Below are 27,650 nucleotides of genomic sequence, written 5' to 3'. Positions count from 1 at the left end.
ACAATTGTATTTCCTTTTTAAATCATTTCAACTGCGGTGTGGTGGGTGTTTTTTTTTTTTAAGCGCATGTAATTATAGAATGGGCTTTTTAAAACGTTGCAAGCCAATTTAGGGCCCTTCCACACAGCCATAAAACCCAGAATATCAAGCAGAAAATTCCATAATATCTGCTTTGAACAGGGATATCTGAGGCTCTTTCCACACAGCTGAATAAAATTCCACATTTTCTGCTTTGAACTGGAATATATGGCAGTGTGGACTCAGATAACCCAGTTCAAAGCAGATATTGTGCAATTTTCCAGTTTGATGTTCTGGGTTATATGGCTGTATGGAAGGGCCCTGAGTTCACGCTGACATATATTCCAGTTCAAAGCAGATAATGTGGATTTTGCTCAGCGGTGTGGAAGGGGCCATAGAAAGCCCAAAAGAAGTTGAATGAAATTTCACCTAATTTCACACACACACATACACCCCAATTTCTCAGTTTGGCTTATTGCAACACCAGACCTAGTCTGCACATTGTGCCCCCTAAATCCGGCTCTTCTTAAAACTCCCTTGTCCTCTAGCAGTGCCAGTACACACTCAGTGTTCTTCCACACCACCACTTTATCCCAGGATCTGATCCCAGGTTATCTTTATACCATGTTATCTGGCAGTGGGGACTCCTACATTCCAGTTTAAAGCAGATAATCTGGGATCAGATCCTGGGATAAAGGGTAGTGTGGAAGGGTCCAGGATTTCATAGCACTCTACAATGTAGATGCACCCCTAGTAGAGAAACTCATTTTGTGCTGGAAGATGGTATTCTTGTACATTTTAATCTTAAAGCAGGCTAAATTCAACAAAAAAAGTTGTGGGTTGAGGCTTTTAGTATTTTGCCTGCTTCTCAACTCTGCATAGATTTCTATAATGGCCAAAGCAATGATGCTGATGGGCTTGGAGATTCTTTCTTTCTTGAAATGTTTCTCCTTAGTTATATGAAGATCACTTATATGCCACTTCAGAGTTATGTCCTACCAAACACTTACATCTTATCTTTCTGAGTGTTAATAATTTGAAATACTGTGGGAGTCCACCCGACCTTGCTAACTATTGTCTATATTTTAAAGGGCAAATGATGTGGCAATGGCAACTTTGCATTCTCAGTTCTTTTTCTTCTTTTTAATGATTATTTCAGTGTATTACTTATAGACTTTAAAATGATTGGAGCTTGTATTCTGTTAACATCAGAATGTTACAGTTCATAAAGCTACTTTAAAGAAAATTGGCATTTGAGAATAATGTCTGAAGGGGTAAATTCTGAACTTGTCAGAGTTGTATGTTACACAGTAATAGAATATTCACTGTGGATAATTGGATTTCAGTATCTGTATACCAAGTAACCTGGAAAAAAATATGAAAAGACCTGCTTAAATAGGTTGTCAAAACCAAGGACAATGAATATATTATAAAATTAACTGGCTTTATATAAAAGGAAATGAAAGCTAACATCCACTGAAACCATTAGTTAGGCCTAGATAATTCACCAGGCCTATGTAATGTGACCCATTGTTAGGAAATTACCATACTGCCTGGTGATATGTGAGGTAATAGAAAGAGCAGTTTGAACTGCTAATTTCTTTACTTTTATCTTCGTGACCTAGTGGGCTTAATAGAATATCAGAAAGACAGATTTTTTTTCTCCAGGAAGGGGAAATATAATCATTGTATAGCCATACCACTGTACTCAGTAGAAATGTGCAAGCTCGACTGTTTTAGTAGAAAGGCTTCTTGTTGTGAATTTACCTATTAATTTCTTGTGTATATCTTACAAATACATTTTGCATCATTGTGTAAATATACACTATGCATGACACACCAACAAGAATTTCTAGGTTGCTTGTCTGTGTAAATTTTAATACAGTGCAAGTTTCCAGGCTCAAAGGATAAATATACTGTAAAGCTACTTCAATGAAATAAGATCTGTATAATTCAAGGTTAATTACATGACTGTCAGGCTGGATTTCTAAATGTATTGAGTGTTACTAATATTTGTGTCTGTGTATATGCATAGTATCCTATTTTTTTTAAATACTCAATGTTGAGCTTCTTAGTCCAAAATAGCTTTCATATATTGTAGCCTAGAAGTCTGTATGTCAATTTTTGTTCTCAAAAGGCAGAATATTCATAAAGTATATGACCATGCTAAATGTAAACTCTGCCTAAAGTCTTCCAAGGAGTATTGAAACTTCAAAGAGTCCCAAGTTTGGAATCATCTTACTGCTCTTAATGGCAGACTTGCTAGCTAGTAGGTGGCCCCTGTCTCTAATTTCACTCACTGTGCTGGATGACAGAATATCAGTTTACATGTCCCTGAAAATTATTACAACAAGCATTTCAGCATGGGAGAAACGTTTTAGAAATAGATCTCGGTCCAGAAGCATATACAGACTATGTATGCAATTGCACAAGTACTTGAGGAAGTAAGGTTGTAATGTCCATTAATGTTCAGTTATGTCCCTGAAATGATCAATTTCTCTGTTATAGTGCCTTCAAATTCTCAATATATTGCAGATTCTGGAAAACATTAAAATATGTCATATAATACATATGTTGGTATATAGCTATTGTTCCACATTTTCTGGGATTTGGGCACAGAACCCTGTGAAAGTGAGAAACCATGATTAAAACAATTGCTATTATTTTACCTGAAGGGAAACCTGGGGAATTTCTAAGTCTTCTAGCACAACTCTGTGGTCAACATCCACTGGAATCTGAGCATGGAATCATACTGGAGAACTTAGCGCTTCCTAGAGAGGTGTTCTCTCTAGCAATCTCTAGGTCTTGCTGTATGATTGAAGGTAGATGACCACAGAGTAACACTGGAGGCCATAGAAATTTCAAGAGAGAACATTTTAAATAAAATCCGCAACAGTGAAAACTGCAGATATGAAAGGATGACTGTATAGATTTTTCCTCATGTTAAGAGCGACTGGAGAAACTGCAAGTCGCTTCTGGTGTGAAAGAATTGCCGTCTGCAAGGACGTTGCCCAGGGGACGCCTGGATGTGTGATATTTTACCATCGTTGTGGGAGGCTTCTCTCATGTCCCCGCATGGGGAGCTGGAGCTAATAGAGGGAGCTCACCCGCTCTCCCCAGATTCGAAACGCTGGCCTGTCGGTCAACAGTCCTGCTGACACAGGGGTTTAACCCATTGCGCCACTGGGGGCTCTGACTGTATAGATTAATGCAGGTAAAGATGTCAGGATATGTCGATGCACTTTTCCAAAATAGACCTGGGTAGAAAGTGACCCATTTTAAGAAGAGAAGTTCTTATGGCTCTCAATACAAACAACAACCCTAAAAAGTTCTAGGATTTCATTCAAAATTATTGTCTGCACACATAACAAGAACTTCTATTCTTTTGCAATACTTTTCAAATGAGGAATGGAACGACAGGGAACATACCTCTCTTATGTCCAGAAAAGCACTCTTAAATACTGCCTGAGTGATACTTCTGAAATTATGCCATTATCTGCTTCATCTGGTTCACAAGAGAAGGAGTGTCAACTAAAAAGAGTGTGCCACTCAAGTCTGCAAAGTACATACTCTGTTTATAAAGAGACTTAAGATTTGTGACTGATACAAGCATGAATTCCGGTCCAATCCCAATTAAACTGCTTCTGTTGCTATTGGTTTACATTCTTATGAACAAATATAAAAAACCTTTTTTTCAGTCTTGTCAGATTTCTAAATCGTTCATTTAGTCAAATCCTGGTCATTTCAAAAGTTAGCTCATTCTAAAAAACATTCCTTTGTCTTTCCTCTTCTGCACTATGATAGTATAAACATTAAGAAAGATAAAACCAGTATCAGTTACATTTGCTGCAACATTGTTCAAATAAATTAAATTCTGTTTTAAGTACATTAATTTAAATACATTAATTCTGTCTCCTGACGTAGATAGTGTCCTAGGCATTAGGGTTGCTGTGAAATTTTTCCCCATTGAAACCTTGCTGATAATAGCTTTAGTGTCTGTATCACAAAGAGCCAGAATGGTGAAGTGCAGTAGTTTTATTTATTTATTTATTTATTTACAGTATTTATATTCTACCCTTCTCACCCCGAAGGGAACTCAGGGTGGATCACATTGCACACATATAAGGCAAACATTCAATGCCATAACATAGAACAGAGACAGACGCAGGCACTGAATGCCATGAGTTCAGTGCCACGCAGGCACTGAATGCCAGACGCGGCTGGCATTGAACTCATGACCTCTTGGTCAGATTGATTTGTTGCAGCTGGCTGTTAACCAGCCTGCGCCACAGCCCGGCCTGTGGCGCAACTTTTTTGACTTGCTGAGCTCTTTTTAGAATCAGTTTCTATGACAGCCTGTTAGACCTATCCTACGTCTTACAAGTTAATGGTTTTAGTAGTAGAGTTATGGGGGAGGAAGAGGAGATAGATAGTAAGGGAATGTAAAGTGAAGAGATATCTAAAACAATTGCGCAATGTCCAAGCAATTAAATGGTATTTAAAAACATTGAAATGTACCATAATATATAAATACAGTAAAACCCCGCTCATTCGAGCCCCGCTCGTCCGAGCCTCTGTGCAATCCAAGCAGGTGAACGGGGAGGGCCGCAAAGGCCCTCCCCGTTCACCTCCTCGCTGGCGTGCATGTTGCTAGGTAGATAGCAAGCTACCTAGCAACACGCACAGGGCGCTCGCCCCTTGGGAGGTGCCCCCTGCGTGTTGCTAGGTAGCTTGCTATCTACCTAGCAACACGCACGGCCGGCTCCTTCGCCACGCCGGGTGCCAGTGTTGCTGGCCCCCGGCGTGACAAAGGAGCCGAGGCACAGGCGGGCGGGTGGGTGAACGGGGAGGGCTTTTGCAGCCCTCCCCCTTCACCCGCTCAATGGCTGGCCCAAACGCCCGCCGAACTGAGAGGTTTCCTCTCCGTTCGGCGGGCGCTTGGAGCCAGGGAAGCAGGAAGTGTGTCGCTTCCCTGGCTCCAAGCCTCTGCCAAAGGGAGAGAGAGCCCCTTCGTTTGGTGGGTGCTTGGAGGAAGCACCCGCCGAACAAAGAGGCTTCCTCTCTTTGGTGGCCACTTGGAGCCAGGGAAGCAACACCCGCTTCCCTAGCTCCAGGCCTCCCCTAAAGGGAGAGCAAGGAACCTGGTAATCCGAGTGATCCAGGTTGACCGAGCTGAGGTCCGCCTGTTTAACTCGGACTACCGAGGTTCTACTGTATATTTATTATTGTTAATTTTATTTTCCTGGAGGGGCCACATAGCCCCTGAGAAGTACACGCGGAACCCAGGTTGGGAACCACTGGTGTAGTTGTTTGAGTATTGGACAATGACTATGGAGACCAAGGTTTGAATTCCTCTCCACCATGGAAACCAACTGAATGGGCTTGGGTGAGTCACATTCTCTCAAACTCAAACGAAAGTAAAGGCAAACCTCCTCTGAACAGATATTGCCAGGAAACCCCTGTGATAGATTTCCCTTAGAGTAACTGTGTCAGAAACAACTTGAAAGTACACAACAACAAATTCACTTTGTCAGACATTTATAGTTTCCTTCCCTTCAGAAGCTAAGAAGACCTTCTGTTACTTGTGCAGAAAAGAGAGAAGGGTGCTTCTTGAATTATGGTATATTTAGTCATTACAGATAAAGTATTTAATCCTGCTGCTGTTCTCTTTCTGACACAAATGTTTCCTATTCATTATACAAAGCTTTGCATAAGGTTTATTTTATTCTTTATTAACATCCTGCCACATGGAGTATTCTGATACCCAATAACTAGTACTGAGAAACAAGCACATATAAATAGTGTGTCAAACAAGACTATGGTGCCTGTAAAGTCATCTTCCAGTGCTTAATATGGTTACAGACAAAATATATTGCCAGGTCAAATACAGCCCTTGAGCTGTACTTAGGTCAGCTGTCGGGAAGAAAGTCCTCACGTATTTCATACTGTAATATGGACAGAATCATAGGGTTGGAAGAGGTCACAAGAACCATCCAATCCAACCCTATTCTGCCATGCATTAACACACAATCAAGACACTCCTGTCAGATGGCCATTCAGCCTTTTAAAAATCTCCAGAGAAGGAGACTCCACCACATTGAGGCAGCATATTCCTCTGCCAAACAGCTTTGACCTGGTCAATACTGCTTACTCTACTGGCAACATATGCTGAGTTTGAATGTGTTATGTGCTTAAACAATTCTCCCTCCTTTTTTTTGTCCCTTCTTTCTCTAGGTTAGCCAGTTGATTTGTGATTGTCCTTCTGTTGTGTTTTTTTTTTCTTGCTGTGTATTCATTTTATAAACATTATTAGGAGTCTATTCCCAAGATTTCTTGTTTCAATATATGTATATTTTGTTTGTGTATGTGTTTGAAATTCTGCTAAAGGAAAAAAAAGTGAAATTAGTCATAGAATCATGAAGGCTTTTGCCTTCCATGAAAGCCAGGAAATGGTGACTTGTCTAAGGGCATCCAGCAGATTTCCACAACTAAATTGAAATTTTGAGCCCTGATCTCCTGGAATCCTAGTCCAACAATCAAACCACTACACTGCATTGGCTTCTAAGCCTTACACATAGGGAATTTGGACCTGTTGGAGCTCTATAAACAGCTTCAAGTTATTTTAGTCTTAACTTTTACATCAAATCCTACATTCAGGGAAAAGGTGAGATAAAAGCAAAATGGTTGATTGGTTGGTTGTTGAGACAAAGTTCCCTTACTTTAAATTTACCTTGGAAGATTGGAAGAATTAAAGTAATTAAAGTATGACAGACAGACTCTAATGGCCTCTGATGTTGCAATTCTAAGGCTGTGGAGATGGACGATATAGTTGATATAGCAAAAGTTCAATGGTGTATGTGGTTGTTTAGGGTGCACCCCTTTTGGAGCAATGGGCTAAGCCCTTGTGTTGGCAGGACTGCTGAATTGAAGGTTGGGTTGCTGACTTGAAGGTTGCCGGTTTGAATTTGGGGAGATCAGGTGTGATCCCTCTGTCAGCACCAGCTCCTCATGTGGGGACATGAGAAAAGCCTTCCACAAAGATGGTAAAACATAAAAAAAAACATCCAGGTATCCCTGGGCAACATCCTTGCAGACAGCCAGTTCTCTCACACCAAAAGCAACTTGCAGTTTCTCAAGCTGCTCCAGTCACAACAATAAAAAACCTTAAATTGTGTTTAAGACCTCTGCCTCACTTGTTAAATGGCTCATTTTGGCCACTTCTTACATATTGCTGTTTACAATTAGCAGCACTCATCTTCTGAACAGTTTATTTCTGTGTCTTAGAATAGCAATTGTGAATTATTTATTGTAAAAGAAACTTTCCAGTTTAACATTACATTTTGGCGTTATTTTAACTTTTGGTTTACAGCTGGTTGCCTGATATCGTGGCTTCTATTATCTCTCTTTCAAACTGCTACCTACATACACTACTATGATTTATACAGGGTATTCGAAAAATAACTCCCTAGTTTTAAGTATAAACACATTAAAACTAGGGAGTTCTTTTTCAAATACCCTGTACTGTTGAGAGGAAGCCTACACACTTTAAAATACTTTATTTTCCTGTAGTTGAAACTCCGTCCCAGTCAGGTTCCCTCCATTTGGTCTGTGTTAAAATTTCTGTTTGGAACAAGAGAATCAGTAGACATAGACAGTATTTTCAGGTTTAATTTTACAGTAATTTTGATGTTTGCAAACCACAGTTTTAAAAGTAGTGACACATTTTCAATTAAAAAGGTGTGATTGCTTTATGGTATTTTTGATCTGGGACTGCTGCACTGAAAAAAAAAACATAACTAGGCCGCCGCATCCAGGAGCTGTTGACTTATTGCAGTTTTATTTCTTTACAATATTAGTATTTTGCTATTTATTATGAAATCTCAGGATAATGTATAATAAAATTAGTTTGACTAATTTAAAGCATTTTATGTAGGCTGGCACTATTAGACAAGTTGATAAGTTACTTTTAAACCACTATGAATTCATTTAAAACTATTCATATGTGCAAATTAGGATTAAGTCAGTTGAAAAGTCATGCTTTACTTGATACTGGACTGAAACTAATATTGCCACCAATTAGAACCCTAAAGGGGGAATATTTTTCTACTTGAGTGTCATAGCAAAGAACCAGTTCATATACATTTATTTTCATCTTCTTCATTCACACAGTTGTTTTTGACTCTTTGTGACCTCATGGACCAGTCCACGCCAGAGCTCCCAGTTGGCTGTCGCCGCCCGCAGTTCTTTCATTTATTAGGGAATGTCTATATCAGATATATAGGAGGGCCTCAGAAAATGAAAAGTTAGAATTGGACAACACATAATCAGATTGCTCTTTGCTAGTTGGTTTGTTATTCTATTTTTCTTTTCTTTTTTGCTGTTGATGTTAGAAGCAAGAGAATAAGCAAGGAAATTAAATTGTTAGTCACTGCCAGTGATAGAAGATTGAAATGGTGGGAGACCTTATTTGTTTGGCAGGAGACCATCAAGTAGGAATAATCGTTTGAGAATGTCATTAAACATTAGGGCTGAAAATGAATTCACACTCAAATAGAACTTATTAGCCTGTATTAGAAACTTTCTGGGTGGCAAGTACCATAACTGAGGAGATTGTGAGTCTCTTCAATTATTTTGCAATTTATATTGATTTTATTTTTTTGTATTTGTTGGAGTGAACTGGAATGAACCCCTTTGTGTTCCATGAATGTGTTTATAATAATATAATATTTTATTTGTAACTCGTTCTATCTCCCCAGAGGGACTTGGGGCGGTTTCTAACAAAAGTGGCAAACATTCAATGCCAAAAACAGACAAACAACAAATCAAATAAAAACAATAAATAAAACAATCACAATATAAAATTTTTAATAACTAATCCAAAAAGTAACCAAAAATTGCAACTCCGGTTGCTCCTGACACGAAAAAAAAAATTAAAATTAACGACTTAGATAAACAAAATGTAACACATCACAAACATTTACTGCATAATAGAACTAACTGCTAAAAGGCATTAAAATATGTGGTGAATAGGTTTCCAATATGTTTATTCCTTATAAAATGCGCTCAGGCTCAGTTTTGCACTTAAATAACTATGTAGAAATGTTTCTTCAGCCCCACTCTTCATTCTCCTATTCTTGGTATTTCCCTGCCCCCCTCTCGCCCTTTTCTCTTAATCCTGCTTTGTGCTTGGTGGAAAAATAAACCTATGCTTTGCCCCTATCATGTCCACGTCTATCTTTTGTAACCACTTATTTAGAACTCAGTGGGACTTCCTTCTGAGTAGAGAAATAACACTAATAGACATTTTGAAGCCATACAGGAAGTAAACCAGAAATTTTCAGAACAATTGAAAAAATGTTACAGTTGTTTATATATTAAAAGAGGTTTTGTAATGTTGGAAGCATAAAATATATAGAGAGAAGCGTCCTGGTATCCTCTAGGGTGAAAATCCATGGTTCTTCAAGTCCACTATACAATGGCATAGTAAAATGGTGTCTCTTATATAATACTAGCTGTGCCCAGCCACACATTGCTGTGGCAAAGTGGGATGGTATGGGAAATAAAGTATTGAGGAATTAGTGGTAGTTTGTATATGTTATTTCCTAAAGCTTGTGAACATACAATATTTCTGGTTTTCTTTCTTTCTTTCTTTCTTTCTTTCTTTCTTTCTTTCTTTCTTTCTTTCTTTCTTTTTTGTCTATTGAAGGCAAGTATGAATGATGCAATTAGCCAGAATGATTGGTATGTAATGGCCTTTCAGCTTCAAAGCCTGGCTGCTTCCTCCCTGGGGGAATCCTTTGTTGGGAGTTTTTAGCTGGCCCTGATTGTTTCCTATCTGGAATTGCCATTTTCTGAGTGTTACTGTTTATTTACTGTTCTGATTTTAGAGATTATATTCTGTTTTATGATACCACAGTAATTTTTATATATTATATTTATAATTGTGTATTGTTTTCTTTGAACTGGTTTATATGAGGCCCCTTCTACACAACTGTATAAAATCCACACTGAACTGGATTATATGGTAGCGTGGACACAAGATAATCCAGTTGAAAGCAGATACTGTGGATTATCTGCCTTGTCAATCTGGGTTATATAGCTGTGTGCAAGGGCCTTGAGTCTACACTGCCATATAATCCAGTTTAAATCAGATAATCTGTATTTTATAGGCAGTGTGGAAGAGGCCTAAGTGAACCCAGCCTGTCCCCCGGGTGCCATTATGGCTGAGGGGGTTACTATGACACAAAGTGGGTGCAGCCTAAAGGGGGCGGGCCTACCCTTTTGACTGGCACCCAGAAGGAGAACGGCTCTTCCTCGTCCTCTGTAATTTGAACTTCATTTTTCTAGGTTTTTTTATTGAAAGACATAGATTGGATGAATATGTCTTTTGTGGCCAAATCTGGTGTGATTTGGCCCAGTGGTTTTATTGTTTACTCCATGGGAAAAAACACATTTTATATATATACTAGCTGTGCCCGGCCACGCGTTGCTGTGGCTTTTTTTTAGTGGTGTTGGTTAATCTACATTGGGTTTTATTTTTGTTGTGACCGTCAACAAAAATTATACAGTATTATTTATTCATTTATTATATTAAAGACATATGATAGGATATTACGCTATAACATATAATAGTATACGACTATTTCACAATATTAGTGTGTGTATATATATATATATATATATATATATATATATAATTATATTGTATTGTTATTAGTATTATATTGTAGTGTATTATAATATTATTAGTAGTATTATATGTATATACAATGTATTGTATTATTATATATATTAATATATTGCAAATTGGCCCCAGAGTACGGAATGGCCTTGTAGTTTCAAAGCCTGGATGGTTCCGTGTGTTAGAGGGGGGGAATGCTTTGTTGGGAGGTGCTAGGTGGTCCTGATTGTTTCCTGGATGGAATTCCAGTGTTTTCAGAGTGTTGCTCTTTATTTACTGTCCTGAGATGAGAGAGTGATGAGTACGGAATGGCCTTGTACCTTCAAAGCCTGGCTGCTTCCATGCCTGGGGGGGAGAATCGTTTGGTGGGAGGTGTTAGCTGGCCGTGATTGTTTCTTGGATGGAATTTGTGTGTTTTCAGACTGTTGTTGTTTATTTACTGTGCTGAGATGAGAGAGTGATGAGTATGGAATGGCCTTGTACCTTCAAAGCCTGGCTGCTTCCATGCCTGGGGGGGGAGAATCGTTTGGTGGGAGGTGTTAGCTGGGTGTGATTGTTTCTTGGATGGAATTTATGTGTTTTCAGACTGTTGTTTATTTACTGTGCTGAGATGAGAGAGTGATGAGTACGGAATGGCCTTGTACCTTCAAAGCCTGGCTGCTTCCATGCCTGGGGGGGAGAATCGTTTGGTGGGAGGTGTTAGCTGGGTGTGATTGTTTCTTGGATGGAATTTGTGTGTTTTCAGACTGTTGTTGTTTATTTACTGTGCTGAGATGAGAGAGTGATGAGTACGGAATGGCCTTGTACCTTCAAAGCCTGGCTGCTTCCATGCCTGGGGGGGGGGGAGAATCGTTTGGTGGGAGGTGTTAGCTGGGTGTGATTGTTTCTTGGATGGAATTTGTGTGTTTTCAGACTGTTGTTGTTTATTTACTGTGCTGAGATGAGAGAGTGATGAGTACGGAATGGCCTTGTAGGTTCAAAGCGTGGGTGGTTTCCTGTGTGAAGGGGGGAATCCTTTGGTGGGAAGTGTTAGATGGCCCTGGTTGTTTCCTGGATGGAATAGCTGTGTTTTTAGAGTGTTGATCTTTATTTACTGTCCTGAGATGATATTGTTGTGTATTATTGTACCACAGTAATTATTTCATATTACAGTAGAATCTCACTTATCCAACATTCGTTTATGTAATGTTCTGGATTATGCAATGGAGTCTGCCTTTTAATAGTCAATGTTTTTGGAGTGAGTGTTTTTAATGTATTGTGATATTTTGGTGGTAAATTTGTAAATACAGTAATTACTACATAGCATTACTGCGCATGGAACCACTTTTTGTGTCAAATTTGTTGTATAACATGATGTTTTGGTGTTTAATTTGTATAATGATTACCTAATTCGATTACCTAATTGGTTTTCCTGAATCCCTTCTTATTATCCAACATATTTACTTATGCAACGTTCTGCCGGCTTGTTTATGTTGGATAAGTGAGATTCTAGTATATATTTATAATGTGATATTATTTGTTTAGAAGTGGATTATATGAGGCGCCTTCTGTTATAATAATTATTATTATTATAGTCTTGAATGATTATCATTGTGATAAAAATAATAACTTACTATTTATTATTAGTTATTATATTGTTGAATGATTATCAATGTTATAATAATAATTATTAATTTGTGAATGATTATCACTATAATAATAATAATAATTTTCTATTATTACGATTTGTTAATACATTGTTGAATGATTGTCAGTGTTATAATAATAAGAACTGACTATTATTATGAATTATTATGTTCTCGAATGATTATCAGTATTATAATAATAATAAATTAGTATTATTATTGGTGATTATTACATTCTTAACTGATGACCAGTTATTATTATATTAATAATTATTACAGGGAAGGGAAAGGTGAGGGCGATAGGGTTTGAGAGGGGAAAAAGGGGGCTTCTGAGGCATTGGAGGGGTTCTAATTTGTAGGTGAGAACAACAACAACAACAACAATAACAACAACAGAAAAGGGGGAAGCTCAGCCTGGGCCAACTGGGGCCTTTCCTTGACTTGTTTTGGGCGCCAACTTCCACCCTTCCTGGCCTGAGGCTCTTGACTTTTCCCCCCGTCAGCCGTTTAACCGGGTGAGGGGGAAAAGGAAGGGTCCTGAGGCCGGGAAGGGCGGGGGTTGGTGCCCCAAACAACTCGAGGGGAGGTCCAGGCCTGCTCGAGGGCCATGCCCCCCTCTTCCCCCCTCACCTTGAAGAGCTTGAAGACCTCCGAGAAGAACCAAGAAGGGAGGAGGAGAGAGGGTGAGACGGGGGCTCCGCCGGGCCTTCCTCGCGCTGAGGGGAGGGGAGAGGGGCGGGAGGAGGGGGCCTGAACGACGACCGGGGCCCTCCATGGGCCCTGAGGGGGGGGAGATTGAGGGGGAGAGGGCAGAGAGCGACGTGAGGCCCGCACCTCCCAGCGCGGCCTCCTCCATCCCGCGCCCACCAAGGAATCTGCCTTCCTGCCTTCCTTCCTTCAGCTCTGAGGCGAGGTGTGTGTGCGCGCGTGGGAAGGGATGAGGGGGGTGCGCGCAGGCGCACATCGCCTGTTGCAGTTTTTGGCCGTTTGTGCCCTGTGATTGTGTTTGTCATATAAATGTGTTGTATCTTACTGGAGCCGTGGATGATGGGTTGTGTGGTCAAATTTGGAGGTTGGGGGACCTGTAGATTTGCTGTTTTGTGCATCGCCGTGATGCCATCAGTCTTTTATATATATAGATAGATGATGTTGCACCCCAAGGCAGCGTGAGCACTGATAACCAGACAGAGACCAATAATCATATAATATCTTTATTAAAACATTTATAAATCCAGGAATGAAAAGGTGGAAAGGTTGAGCAGATAATAGTCCTTTATGAAAAGGTATGAATTAGTCCAAAGAATTGAAGGGAAATGTCCAATATTATTGTCCAAAGTCCAGAAACCGAAACACGCTCAAAACTGTTGGAAAGTTCTTGAGCGGGGGAAAACAAGGAAGCAAGACTGAATAACAAAGTCCAAAGTCACTAGGAAGTCTTTGATATCAAGGTAGGAACGTGATGAGGCTGAGGCAAAACTTGGTTCAGGAACAAGGCAAGGAAGTAGAATTAATCCGGGTCTACTTGGGAGTCGTGGCTCGGCTTGGCCGCCAGGATCTCGAAACTTGGCTTGGAAGAAACAGGAGCTAGAGTCGGTGAACGTTTCTCAGGAAATAGCAAAGTTGACACCACGAAGTGTCCACAGTACAAAACACTTTTATGGAACTTAGATTTGATCACAAACAAGGAAAGCCAAACTCCCTAAAGGATCCCAAGGGAAAAACCTATCCATTATCCCCTCGAGATGCCAAGCGGTTACTCCTGCGGAGTTCTTGTTTCTCAGGTCTCTGGTGATGCAGAAACTCCCTTCTGTTGAAGGACACATTCTCTGGGGAACTAAGAACATCTGGTTCAGCCATGGGAGTAATATTTTCACTTTCTCTCCCAATTAAGGAATCATCTGAGCTATCAACAGCCGGCAGCTGTAATTGGACTGTGGAGTAGGTAACAAGTCAGAATAAGCTGCATCCTGGTCATAGTTCATTTCCTGATCAGGTTCAGAAGCCAAAGGTGGCTGGGGTATGACAGATGACAAAATCAAAGCTTGCTACATTTAGACATTCCCACTACATATGTGCGTACCAACCTTTCTCTACAATGCCAACTAATTGGGCTTACCCCTATCCCCATTCGTATTTTTCCAATTTAATTTTCTTAATTGCTTTCTTTATTTTCTCTCTAATTTGTTTTGTGAGGGGCCCTTCCTTCTGCCATTTATTTTGTAGTGTTCTTACTATATATTGATCATCTTTTATCATTTGTATATTTATCCTACTAATCCTTTCTTTACTTTCTGTCCTTTTGTTAGTATACTTTCCAATTTACTTTCTTTGTCTAAACATTCCCCATATTTCCCCTGTTTAAGTTTATTGTATAAGCCTAATACTTTTATCCAATTTTTATTTCCCACATTTTCTATTATCCTATCTATAATAATCAATTGTTCATTTATGTCATACAAATATTTAATACAGTAATATTTTTCTTCGTGTACTCTGTGAATGCACACTAATGGAGAAGCTGCGCCTGCGCAGGTTCCGACGGAAACTCTTCCAAGCTGAAGTTCAAATTTTGGCGGTAACCACGCCCCCCTTCCCAAGGGGCATATAAGGCAGCCCCAGGCGCCCGCTCTCCAGTTCCTTTTTTTCCGCCGCAAGGTTCACTTCGGACTCTTCGCATGTCTACTACTCGTTTCAAGCGCTGCACGCAGTGTGCTGCTAAAATTCCTGATTCGGACGGCCACGCCAAGTGCCTCTTCTGTCTTGGCGAGGCTCATGTGGTCGGTACCTGCCGTTTCTGCCTAGCTCTCACAGCTCAGGCCAGAAAGAACAGAGCCGCTAGGCTTAGAGCGGCGCTCTACGAAAGATCTCTCGCGCCAGAACCGACTCCGTCGACGTCGGGTGTGTCGTCTTCTTCAGCTCTGAGAGCGATGTCGGCGCCGACAACTAAAGCCTCCTCGGTCTCGTCCAGGGCGTCCAGGACTTCCAGGACTGCTAAACCGGCAAAACCGCCGTGTACTGTGACGACGGCTACTGTATCGACCCGTTCCGGGAAGGTGGGGCCTTCCTCGACGTCGAGCTCTCTGGCTTCGGTGACGTCGATCCGCTCTCGTATCGGCTCCCCGCCTTCCTCCTCTGCCATTAAGATAGCCTTTAAGAGGGCTCACGAGGAGTCTCGTCGAGCGCAATCTAACTCAGCTGTGGTTCCTCCCACACCTGGCAAGTCCTTGAGGGTTGCATCCAAGCAACCACCGACAAAAAAACGGCTGACTCAGCGCTCCTCCTCCTCGGCCTCCTCAAGGAGAGACCCGCTGTCCTCCTCGGCAACCTCCTCGAGAAGGTCTTCTCCTATCGTGCCAGCCCAGAGGCCTAGAGACGTTTCTCAATCTCCGTTGCACCCCCTATCCGACGGGGAGCTGCAGGACTCACCCCACCACTCTACCCAAACGGTGGTCAGGGTGCCGGTACCGGAGCCGCCTGCGCCGCCTCACTCTTCGCGCCAACAGCTCTTCCCTCCCACCTCGACACCGGAGCGTGGTAGACAAACGGCTCGCCTGGCTGGGGCGGCCCAGGCCTCAGCCTCTAAGGATTCTCGGCTCCCGGCACTCTCTTCTCGCGAGGCCATGCCTCCCCCTGAGACTGTGTTTTCTTCTCCCCCTCAGTCCCCCCAAGGGCCTGAGGAGGAAGATGCTGACATTGACCGCCCAGACTCTGTTCTCTCTGCTTCGGTAGTCTCTCTCGGTCTCGACCTCTCTCCTCCTCACGATGCGTATGAGGCGGACCCGCCTTCTCCTACTGACAATATTCGTGCTTTCTCTGATCAAATGGTCAGAATGGCCGACGCCCTGGGTTTGGAGATCAAACAGACTTCCAAGGCAGTGTCTGATCCAGTTTTCAAAAGGGTGCAGGCCCAAGCTCCGCCGGCCACGCTACTCCCCTTCCTGCCTTATCTCTTGGATGTTATCCAGGCCTCCTGGAAAACCCCTTCCTCCATTCCTCCGACCTCGAAGAGGATCGAGACTTGGTACCGTACCGACGATGATACCTTGGAGTGGCTCAAACACCACCCCGACCCCAACTCCCTGGTCGTCAAGGCCTCTCAATCCTCAGGTCGTCAGTCGAACACTCCGGCCGACAGAGAAGGCAAGCGCTTTGACGCCGTGGGTCGAAAACTTTACTCTGGAGCCCTTTTGCTTTGCCGGATGGCAAACTATGCAGCCTGCATGGGCGCCTACCAACAAATTATCTGGGAGAAGGCACAGCCCTTCTTCACTAAGCTGTCGGACGAAGACCGCTCCGTCCTTACTACCCTCCAACAGGAAGCTGACTCGCTTGCCCACCACCAAATACAGATGGCGAAGCATACAGGCGATACTGCGGGCAAGATGATTGCTCACGCGATATCCATCCGTCGTCACGCCTGGCTGAGGTCTTCGGGTCTCTCTTCATCTTCCAGACAGGTCATTGAGGACCTTCCATTTGATGCACTCAGACTATTTAACTCCGGTACCGACGACAAGCTCAAGTCTAATCATGACTTTAAAATTCTTGCGTCTAAATGTGGCAACCAACCGCAACCACAGCGCACCCGCTGGTTCCCTCACCGCTTCCGCCGCTTCCCGCCACAATCTTTCCGACACCATTCTTTCAAGCGGCCCTCGGGCTCGAACAATCAAAGCCATCACCAACCTCGTCGGGGACCTCATCCGCAAAAGCAACGCGGTCGAACCACCCCTGCTCCTCCGCAGGCTAACCGGCGTGCCTGACGCCATCCCCTTCCAAAGCTCCTCGTCCGCTACCGATGTAGAGCCCACGCTACCTCGACCCTCCTGTGCCTTCGCCGACCGCCTGGCCCCCTTTTACAGTCGGTGGGAATCCATTACTTCAGATGCATGGGTTCTTCGCATTGTCCAAGACGGCTACGCCTTAGAGTTCACAGAGCTCCCACCTACAGGTCGCATTCTCTGTTCAACTCCTTCTCCAGAGATACTGGCCGAAATCGATGCCTTATTGGCCAAAGGGGCCATCCGTCCCTCCCCTCCCGAACTGGATCCTCTAAGTTTCTTCTCCAGATACTTTACAGTCCCGAAGAGGGGGGGCGGGCTACGCCCCATTCTGGACCTAAGGGCCCTCAATATATTCATTCGCCCTTCCAAATTCAGGATGGTCTCTATTGCCTCTATCCTCCCGATGCTGCAGCGGGGAGACTACTTTGCCTCCATAGACTTACGAGACGCCTACTTCCACGTGGCGATATGGGAGGCTCACAGATGGTTCCTCTGTTTCAAAGTTCTCGACCAAACCTACCAATTTACCGTTTTACCCTTCGGTCTTGTCACGGCTCCAAGGGTCTTTACCAAGGTCGTCGCCGCCGTAGCGGCCCACCTCAGGCTACATGGCATCACGGTCTTTCCTTATCTGGACGACTGGCTTCTGGTCGGACCCGACCCTGTTCTTCTCGAAAGCCACGTCTCCTTCACGCTGCGTCTTCTAAAATCTCTCGGCCTCCAACTCAACGCCGAGAAGTCAAATCTCTCCCCGTCGACCCAAATCCGGTTCATCGGAACCCTCTTCGACTCCGTCGCAGAGACTGTTTCACTACCACTCGACAGATTCCTAGCTCTCCGCCACCAGATCGCCCTATGTCGATCCGCCCGGAGGGTCAGAGCCCGTGCCATTCAAGTCCTTCTAGGCCACATGGCCTCCACGGTTCTCACGACCCCCTTTGCCAGGCTGCATCTTCGGGTCCTACAAAGGTGGTTTATAGACACTTTCAAGCCGTTCTACCACCACAACTCTAAGTACTTGTCGGTACCATCGATCATCCGCCAGTCCCTTTCATGGTGGACGTCTCACCGGAACGTGTGCAGGGGCCTTCCATTTCATCCAACCCCGCCCTCGCTAACCATAACCACGGACTCCTCCACCTACGCTTGGGGAGCCCACATGAGCGGTCTAACGGTCCAGGATCTTTGGTCCCCATCCGAGAGGACCAACCACATCTCGCCATTCTCAAAGCTCTGAAAGCTTTCTCCCGCCTCATCTGTCACAAGTCCATCCTCATTCAATCGGACAATCTGGTAGCAGTATTCTACATCAACAAACAGGGCGGTACGGGCTCGAGGAAGTTGATGCACCTCTCCTCCCGTCTCTGGTTTTGGTGCATAGCCCACGACGTACAGGTCTCCGCGATTCACCTTCCGGGTGCCCAGAACGACTTGGCGGATGCCCTCAGCAGGATGACATCTTCCTCTCACGAGTGGAAGCTCGATCCCGAGATCCTCGACGATCTGTTCCTACACTGGGGACGGCCTACTCTGGATCTCTTCGCGTCTCCCCGGAACGCTCAGCTACCCCGCTACGGAGCGAGACTTCCCCCGAACTCCTTCCCCGGCTGTCTAGCGGAGATGCTTTATCTTTTTCCACCGATTCCCCTCATACCGAAGGTTCTCGAAAGACTCCTCTCGATCTCGGTCACAGCGATTCTCATAGCTCCGGCCTGGCCCCGCCAGCCATGGTATCCAGCCCTTCTTCGTCTCTCCAGAGGAACGTTTCGCCCTCTACCTCCTTCGCCGCACCTTCTCTCGAGAGAGGACGGCCAAATTCTTCACCCGGACCTTCCTTCCCTTCATCTCACTGCATGGAGGATTCTTACCTAGCCTCCCTTCCGCAGAACCTGCAAGATGTTCTTCGAGCAGCCCATAAGCCGTCTACTACCAAGGCTTATACCTACAAACTCTCTCGCTTTCACGCCTTCCTTCGATCCCATAACGTCGACACCTTTCCAACCTCGGTATCGGTGGTCCTCGACTTCCTTATGACCCTCGTCGAGAAGAAACTCTCTCTCGCTTCTATTAAGGCTTATCTCGCAGCTCTTTCCTGGTCTTTTCAACGCCATGGTCAGCCATCTCTCTTCTCTCACCACTTGATTAAAACATTTCTCCGAGGCTACAACAACATCTGCCCACCGTCGCTACCACCTACGCCGGGCTGGAACCTCGAACTTGTACTTTCTCAACTCACTTCTGCTCCCTTCGAACCGCTTGCCTCGACCGATCTCCGATTGCTTTCGTGGAAGCTGGCCTTTCTAGTGGCAATCACGTCGGCATGACGGCCATCCGAGCTTGCTGCTCTCAGGGTCGATGAGCCTTACCTACGTTTCCACCATGACCGCGCTGTTCTTCGCCCGGACATTACCCTTCTCCCTAAGGTGTGTCAGCTTTCCACCTCAATCAGGACATTGTCCTACCAGCTTTCTTCTCTAACTCCTCCTCTCCTCTCGAGCAAAAACTGCACCTTCTCGACGTTCGCAGGGCACTCCTCTTCTACAAGGACCGTACCAAGGACATCCGTAAGACTCAAAGACTCTTTGTCGCCTATGCCCCGGACAAGTTGGGTAACCCCATCTCTTCCCAAAGGTTGTCCCATTGGATTGCGCAGGCCATTGAGTTGGCCTACGAACTAGCCAAGCGCCCTCCTCCTCCATCCATCCGTCCGAGGTCGACTAGAGGCCTCTCGGCTTCGACCGCCTTCCTTAGAGGTATTCCGCTTGACTCCATATGTAAAGCGGCAATCTGGTCGAACCCTCTTACATTTGTCTCTCACTACAGGCTAGACAATAAAGCCCTAAAGGACTCGGCCTTCGCAAGATCAGTACTCTCATCTTGCCTATCCTGGCTATACTCACCCGCAGGTGACTCTCTATACCTCTCCTTCAAGTTATGGGCCAGTTTTTCTCCCCATACCTACCTCTGGGGATATGTTTTTCCCTGATTGTGTTGAGCAGTTGCTCTGTTGCTTTGTAACGCCTTATTGACCCTGGCGGGTATGTCAAAGGGCATGATGTTTTTCCCCTCTCCCCCCTGGGAGAGTGTTTATATGCACTATACGCAATTGCGTGTTTCTATTATGTTTATTGAGTATTTTCTATATGTTATGTTTTTCTCTTCTACTATGCTCATGTTTGCATTGCACTGGTCCTTTCGGACAACTTTTTGCACTGGTCTCTTGGGACTGTTATCTCAATGTGTCCTAATAAACTTATGTTTGGACATTCACTGGTTGTCGAGTTTGCCTTGTCCCACCATCCGGGACCTTAGCGTGTCAGTCTCCATTAGTGTGCATTCACAGAGTACACGAAGAAAAAGGACAGGTTGCTTACCTGTAACCATGTTTCTTCGAGTGTACTCTGTGAATTCATACAAACCCGCCCTTCCTTCCCCTCTGGCAAACCTCTCCCTTTCTCGTTGCCTTGGCGGCGTAGGAACTGGAGAGCGGGCGCCTGGGGCTGCCTTATATGCCCCTTGGGAAGGGGGGCGTGGTTACCGCCAAAATTTGAACTTCAGCTTGGAAGAGTTTCCTTCGGAACCTGCGCAGGCGCAGCTTCTCCATTAGTGTGAATTCACAGAGTACACTCGAAGAAACATGGTTACAGGTAAGCAACCAGTCCTTCTTTATCCTCCATGTCTTTCCACCAGTTAGGGTCAAACTCCTAAGAGTTTCTAAGATTGTCCACTTTGATGTTTTAGGCATCCAAATGGGTTGCCATTTTTTCCATATTTTTAGTTCTAATTTTCTGGCGCCTCTTGTTTTTTTTTATGCTTGCCTCTAGATTACTTGTAAATACTCCAAATTTTCCCTCTCTGTTCTTTATTGCATCTTCTGTTCTAAACCATGTCCCCCCCCCCCCCAACCTGCTTTCTAGTAGTGGCTTTAAATTGAATTCTTTGTAATATAATTCCAGGTTTAGTATCCCCCACCCTATTTCTTCCTGGTGCATATAGTGTACTTTATTTTGATTCTAGATTTCTTTTCACTCAATATCCGCTCTCTAATGGTCTTGTTCCAGGTTCTAATTTGTCTTTGATTGATTTCTTAATGGAAGGACCTGGAATAAGTATATTAGTTTTGGGAGTAAGAACCTTTTAGCAGCTTTTATTTTACTGAAAATACTATTTCCCCCATTCTTTCATGATCTTAAGGACTTTTTTTTGGAGCCCCGGTGGCAGAGTGTGTAAAAGAACTGAGCTGGAGACCGAAAGGTTTCAGGTTCAAACCCCGGGAGCAGCGTGAGCAGCCGCTGTTAGCTCCAGCTCCTGCCAACCTAGCAGTTCAAAAACATGCCAATGTGAGTAGATCAATAGGTACCGCTCCGGCGGGAAGATAATGGCGCTCCATGCAGTCATGTCGGCCACATGACCTTGGAGGCGTCTATGGACAATGCCGGCTCTTTGGCTTAGAAATGGAGATGAGCACCAACCCCCAGAGTCAGACATGACTGGACTTAACGTCAGGGGAAAACCTTTACCTTAAGGACTTTCTTCCATGCCTCATTTAGTTACTGTTCATCATCTTTTCTGTGTTTTTATATTATCATTCCCAAGTTTTTTTTTACCCTATTCCCATTATTTTGTCTTATTTCTAATTTTTTTCTAGTCTATTTACTTCAAAATGTATAATTTCAGATTACTTTATGTTTATCCCAAATCCCGTATTTCTTTCATAATACCTCAGTATGATCTTTAGTTCTCTTATTCCTTCTAAAGGGTTAGTTATTATCACCAAGAGGTCATTGGCAAAAAGATTCATTTTAATCTCTCACGCCCCCCTACCATATTTACCTCCCTGTATCCTTAAATTGTTTTTTATTCTTTCTGCTAACACCTCTATACCTAACACAAAAGAGCAATGATGAGAGAGGAGACCCTTGTCTTACTCCTCTTTGGATTGGAAATTATAACTCCTGTATAACTGTGTAACTCCTTAGTTGCATTTATATATAAATCTCCTACTCTGAATTTCTTCATAGAAAACTCAGGGTTTATTGAGTTAAATGCCTTATATATATCTAATTTAAAGAAAGCTGATTTCTTTCTTTGTTTATGTTCCATTATGTTCAGTATATTTCTCATTGGATGCCCTATATATCTGCCTTTAACAAATTCCTATTGATCTGTTTTTATTAATTTGGGTAATGTCTTTTCTAATCTATTGGTTAAAATGTTAGCAAATATTTTATAGTCCTGATTTAATAGGCTAATTGGCCTATAAAATCCTGTCTCCCTTGAGTCTTCAGGATGACTGATTTCTGCTTTCCTTCAGGTATCAGGTGCTTTTCCTCATTCTAATATATTATTGAATAAAATATTCAACTCAGGGCTCAGTATTTCTGTGAATTCCTTGTAGAATTCCGCTGTATATCCATCTATTCCTGGAAATTTGGCTTGCTTTCGTTTTTTTTACTTTCTTTATTTCTTCAATTGAAATCTCAGAGTTTAATCATTGTTTCTCTTCCTCTCCAATTTCTGAATGTAGTGTTTCGTCCAGTTGACCCTTATTGACTTCCCTGTACAGTCCTTGATAGAATGAAGCAAAAGCTTCCCTTATTTGTGTTGAATTACATGTGCGTTTATTAACTTGCCTTTTGATGACCTTGATCCTCTATTTGTCCTTCCTATCTCTTAAATATTTTGCTAACCTCTTCATTTAATTCAAATTGAGTCTTTGGAATTTGTTTTTTTTACTAGTCTGTCCCTCTTTCACATTGTATAAAAATCTAATTCTTCTAATTGTTCCTTCATCTTTCTTATTTGATCTTGGGTTTGTACATTGAATTTAACCTGTTTTTGACTTTTTTAAGGCTTCTAATTCGTTCTATCCCTTTGTAATAAGTGCATTTTTTTTGTTTGTAAAAACTAAGAATCAGTAAATGTGAGGGCTCAGCCACAGCAGACTAGAAAAACTAGGTTTCCACAGTAGATATTTGGAATCCTGTAATGTTGTGTATTCATTAGTCCAGTGGTTCTCAATCTGGGATTCCCAGATGTTTTTGGCCTTTAACTCCCAGAAATCCAAACAACAGGTAAACTGGCTGGGATTTCTGGGAGTTGTAGGCCGAAAACATCTGGGGACCCCAGGTTGAGAACCACTGCATTTGTCCCTGGAATACTTGAGATTCTTTGCTCAACTTTTGCTGCAAAAATCATATTTCAATATGAAAGGGGCAAACTACAAAGTGATTAGTAAAAATATCCCTTTATTTCATTAGCCATACCATGTTTGTTTAAGAGATTTAAGCAAATAAATATTAGGTGAAGTGGGTGCAAAGAATAGTGGACTTGTTAGGTGTCTGGTATTTTGAACTGCACATACCCCAGGCTGAACATGCATGCCAAACAAGTGCTCTTCTAGTAATGATTTCAGACCATGTTCCATGTTTGTGAGTGGTAGAGCAGAGATGATGTCATGATTCACTTGAGAAAAATGTCCTGCCTGTGAGCAGAGGCAGGCAAGTAATACCTAATTAAGAATAATCCTTGCTCTATTCATTAACCAGTCTTTGTGGTCAACCATTTTACTGCTGCACTTGCAGGATGTCAGTGTTCTTTAGTGAAATAAACACATAATTTCTTCTTGGTTGTCAGCAGACAGTTTGAAATGTGACTGAAGATATGTACATTTTGGTGAGAGGAGATGGGAAAAAGGGAATAAGCATGCAAATCAGTAAGAAAATAGCATGTTTTGAGATAACACAATATGCTTTAGGACAACCTTTTCTAATCTGACAATTTCCAGATGTGTTGGACTCTCACCATCCCCAACCATCAGTTTTACTGTGGGATTTGTAGTCCATCTTTAACTCTAAAGGGACAAAAAAGCAAGTAGAAAGAAGGAATACCATGTCACTAAGTTTTCAAGTGTACGCTATTTTTTACTTTTTAATGGATAGATTTTAAATTGTTCTTAATTGTATTCATAATTGAATTATATTTTAAGGTATATGTATTTTATTTATATCTGTTTTAATTTCAGTACATTGCCTTCAGTCTCAGTTCAGGTGAGAAGGGGATATAAAGAACAGACAAACAACGCTAATGACAGTGAGAGTGCTGTACCATTTTCTATAAACTTATGGATTTTTCTGAAAAGCAGAGCTGTTCAGTATATTTAACATTATATGTTAATTGCAATGAATTAATCTCTCCCAGTTAATGTTGTCTAGCATTAACAAATTACTTTACAAACCTGGCATCCCAAATTCTCTGTTTGTGTATATATCTATTGGTTACTACATTCATTTGTAAGCTCAGAATATAGAAATGTGATATATAAATTTTATAAGTATATATATAAGAGCCAAACTACAATGAGCATTGACAAAATAATTGTTGTGAATGCGCCTTCAGAGACTGTGGATGATAGTGGTGGGATCAGGAGAGGAAGGAAAAACCCTCACGAGGAGGGCTCGTTGGAGGATTTGTTTAGGAAAAGGGTCAGGGAGACTGATGGGGAGTCTTCTGAGGAGGATTCATGTGGGGATCCTGAGGTGGAAATGGATGCTGGGGAACAGGTGTTAATGGAGGAATTGGGCACGGATTGGGCACAGGCACTGGAGATGCTTGGGGACGAATCGGGGCCCATGGATACTGCTGATGCTGGGGAAGCTTGGGTGTCTTCAGAAGCAGATCCCACTTGGTCTGCTTGGAGGAGTGAGAGGGGGTCCACAGGTGTGGATAGAGTTGGGCATGGGCAGGATGATTGGGACTCTGATGAGGAATTAGGAACGCCTGACCCAAGGGCATTGGCTGTGTGGAGTTCTGATTCAGATTAAGAAGTTGAGACACCTGCTCTTTGGGCATGGATAGTTTGGAAGTCCAGGGAGACCTGGATATATTGGGGTTGTTTGGCCATTATACCTTGTGTGTGGCAAGGTGTTGCTGGGCGCCATTGGGTTTCCTGTGTGTGTTACTGAAGACTGGACTGGGACTTTGCAATGGATGTAAGTTTAATCTGGGTTATTCTGCAACGGAGGCCTGGAATTGTGTGGGTTTTCCTGGACTGCACTGTTATTACTATTTTGTATTAGCTGCTGTTCGCCCTCGTTGCTTTGGCGCTCTGTGCCATTTCGTATTGTGACCTTCTTGGATGACTTCAACCTCTTGGATCTTGGACCTTGGACTGGAACTTGACTCGGCTTTGCTCTTCGTTCTCAATCCGTGGCTTGGCGTCACTCTCTATTCCGTGGCTGTCTGATGTTGCTGACTACTACCTTCACTCCTGATACCGACGCTGTCTGCTTATCCCGACTTCGGACCGGCTTGACGACGTTCTCCCGCTCTGCTCCTTAAACTCCTGGCTTGGCGTTTGCTTCTGCAGCAGCTTGGCGCTGCTGGTTTATCCTGACTTCAGACCGGCTTGACAACGCTTTCCCGCTTTGCTCCGTTAACTCTTGGTTTGGTGTATGTTCCAGCAGCGGTTGCTGCGAGCTCGCCAGTGTCTCGCTGTTTCACTGGCTTTGCTGCTCTCAACTGGGAGTTCCCTAGCTCAGTTTGGGCGTTTGTTTGTTTTGAACTCCTTTTTGTACTTTTGGGAAAGGTTTGTGGGCTTCAATACTGCTTGCTTTAGTTCATGCCTCCGTTTTTCAGCCCATTGTGAACTTTTGGGTCAAGTTCTAGAACTTTAAGTTTAACCCGGATTATATCTCTGGCTAATCCGGATTTTTTGCCAGTTCTTGTTTTTTGGGTTTTTACCCGCTTGTTCTACTTAATAACACTGAAAGTTAAGTGTTTTAAGTCTTTTTAGTTTGTTGAGCTATTTTTTGGACTGTTGCTTTAATAAACTCTATTTTGCTCTTTAATTGGCGTCTGACTTTTGACAATAATCCCATGCATGTTTACCCCAAAAAAGTCTCATTGTGTTCAGTAGGCATTACTCCAAGGTAAGTGTGCATAGAATTGCAGCTTGAGACAGTTTGGAATCAACATAGTTTAGAGTTTGGCAGGTGATCTAACAAGAGAGATGTTTGCATGCCTACTAAGGAAAAGTAAATATTAAAACAATTGCATGCACATAGAAACAGAAATATGCCCATTGAAATTGTACAGAAAATGTCTGGAAGTGAATTATCGGTGATTAAAAAAAAACATGTTAGTTGGGGGGGGGGTGTAATTGGCTAGATTTATTGACAAATTATTGACAATTACAATTTCATCTTTCTCTAACCAGTTGTTCTTGTAAAAGTTAAGTATCACTTTGGGTCACAATCCCAAATATATTGTCAACGTTATGTATATGAATTCATGTTATTGAGAACTCATGAATTTTATAGGGTTTTGTTAACCAATGAGCTCTCAAAATAAGGGGAAAGTTGCCAAGGCCAAGCAATATTGAGAGGTATCAATGATCTGTTTTTTTTTTAATTTAAAAAAGCCCTAATCTCGGTGAATCAGTTGTATAGAAATAAGATGTACATAATTTTGGAGTGCTTACAAACAGAGCAGGCTAGAATCCTTTTTTCTGGACTTTCTATGACCAGTCCGCTATGACTCTGGCCATTTTACCCCTGCTATCACACTGCTGCTTGTAGGTTATGAAACACAGCATACAAAGTGGTCACTTTACTTTGTGAGCTGGAGAGCATTTATTTTCCTTTGTAAAATCTCAAATATTGGGAAAAACAAATTGGCAGTAAGAACTGTACCTTAAAAACTGGCCCAAAAAAAGCTTTTGTTCTGTCTGGGAATGATGTACACAGGTAAATGAATAAGGTAGTCACACTGGATACACATTTTTAAAAAATGGGGAAATTTTTCAGATCTTTCATTGAACCAGGACCAATTGTTTCCACAGTTTACCTATAACATTTTCTGTTCCTTTCAAGGGCAGCAGAATGTAAATGTAGGAAAAGCTTTGTTCACATGCAGCTGGTTGTTTAATATTCCACACAGTTGAGAAATTGTCAAAAATGTGTCCAAAGAAACTTAATTCTGTGATCACTGCCAATACATTCTTTAAACTGTAAATTTTAAATCGCATATGATTCTACGACTTTACTATTCAATGCATTACAAGTATTAAAATAGTTATTGAAGTCAGTTACACTTACATACAGTGTGCTCTAATAGACTAAGGCATCTCTAGATCTCTTTTTAAAGCCCAATAGAAATGGAGAAAAAACCCATTTCACAGCATCCTCAAATATATTTGATGTGTAATGCAGTCAGCTCAGGTATTCTTTGGAAGCAAGTCTGTCTTTCTCTTCACAATGAAACACCTTCGAGCTAGAGAGGGAGTGGAGACAGCTGTTCCAGCAGTAGCATCAGTAATGCATTTACGGAAGAAAAAGAAAGAGGTACTAAATGTGACAGCGTATGGAGATACTAAAATTGAACACTATGTATCTCCAGTAGTGTATCTAATTTTAATACATCAATTTCTTTGAACATATGATTGTTGTATTGTGATTTTTTTCATAAATAGATCTAAAGGTTTTGTCTTTTTATCTTTTGACATCAACATGATTTGTTACACATAGAGATAGCTTTTTCCTT

The 27,650-nt window shown here is 42.5% G+C and overlaps 1 protein-coding gene across 2 annotated transcripts in view; it reads left to right on the top strand.

The window, feature by feature from the left end:
• Positions 1-27,650, top strand: part of ubtd2 (ubiquitin domain containing 2) — an 81,326-nt gene that overhangs the window by 617 nt on the left and 53,059 nt on the right. The gene's annotated exons all lie outside the window — the stretch shown is intronic.

This window comes from Anolis carolinensis, chromosome 2 (genome assembly GCF_035594765.1).
Source record: "Anolis carolinensis isolate JA03-04 chromosome 2, rAnoCar3.1.pri, whole genome shotgun sequence".
Classification (NCBI taxonomy): domain Eukaryota; kingdom Metazoa; phylum Chordata; class Lepidosauria; order Squamata; family Dactyloidae; genus Anolis; species Anolis carolinensis.
This window is presented reverse-complemented; position numbering and strand designations above follow the sequence as displayed.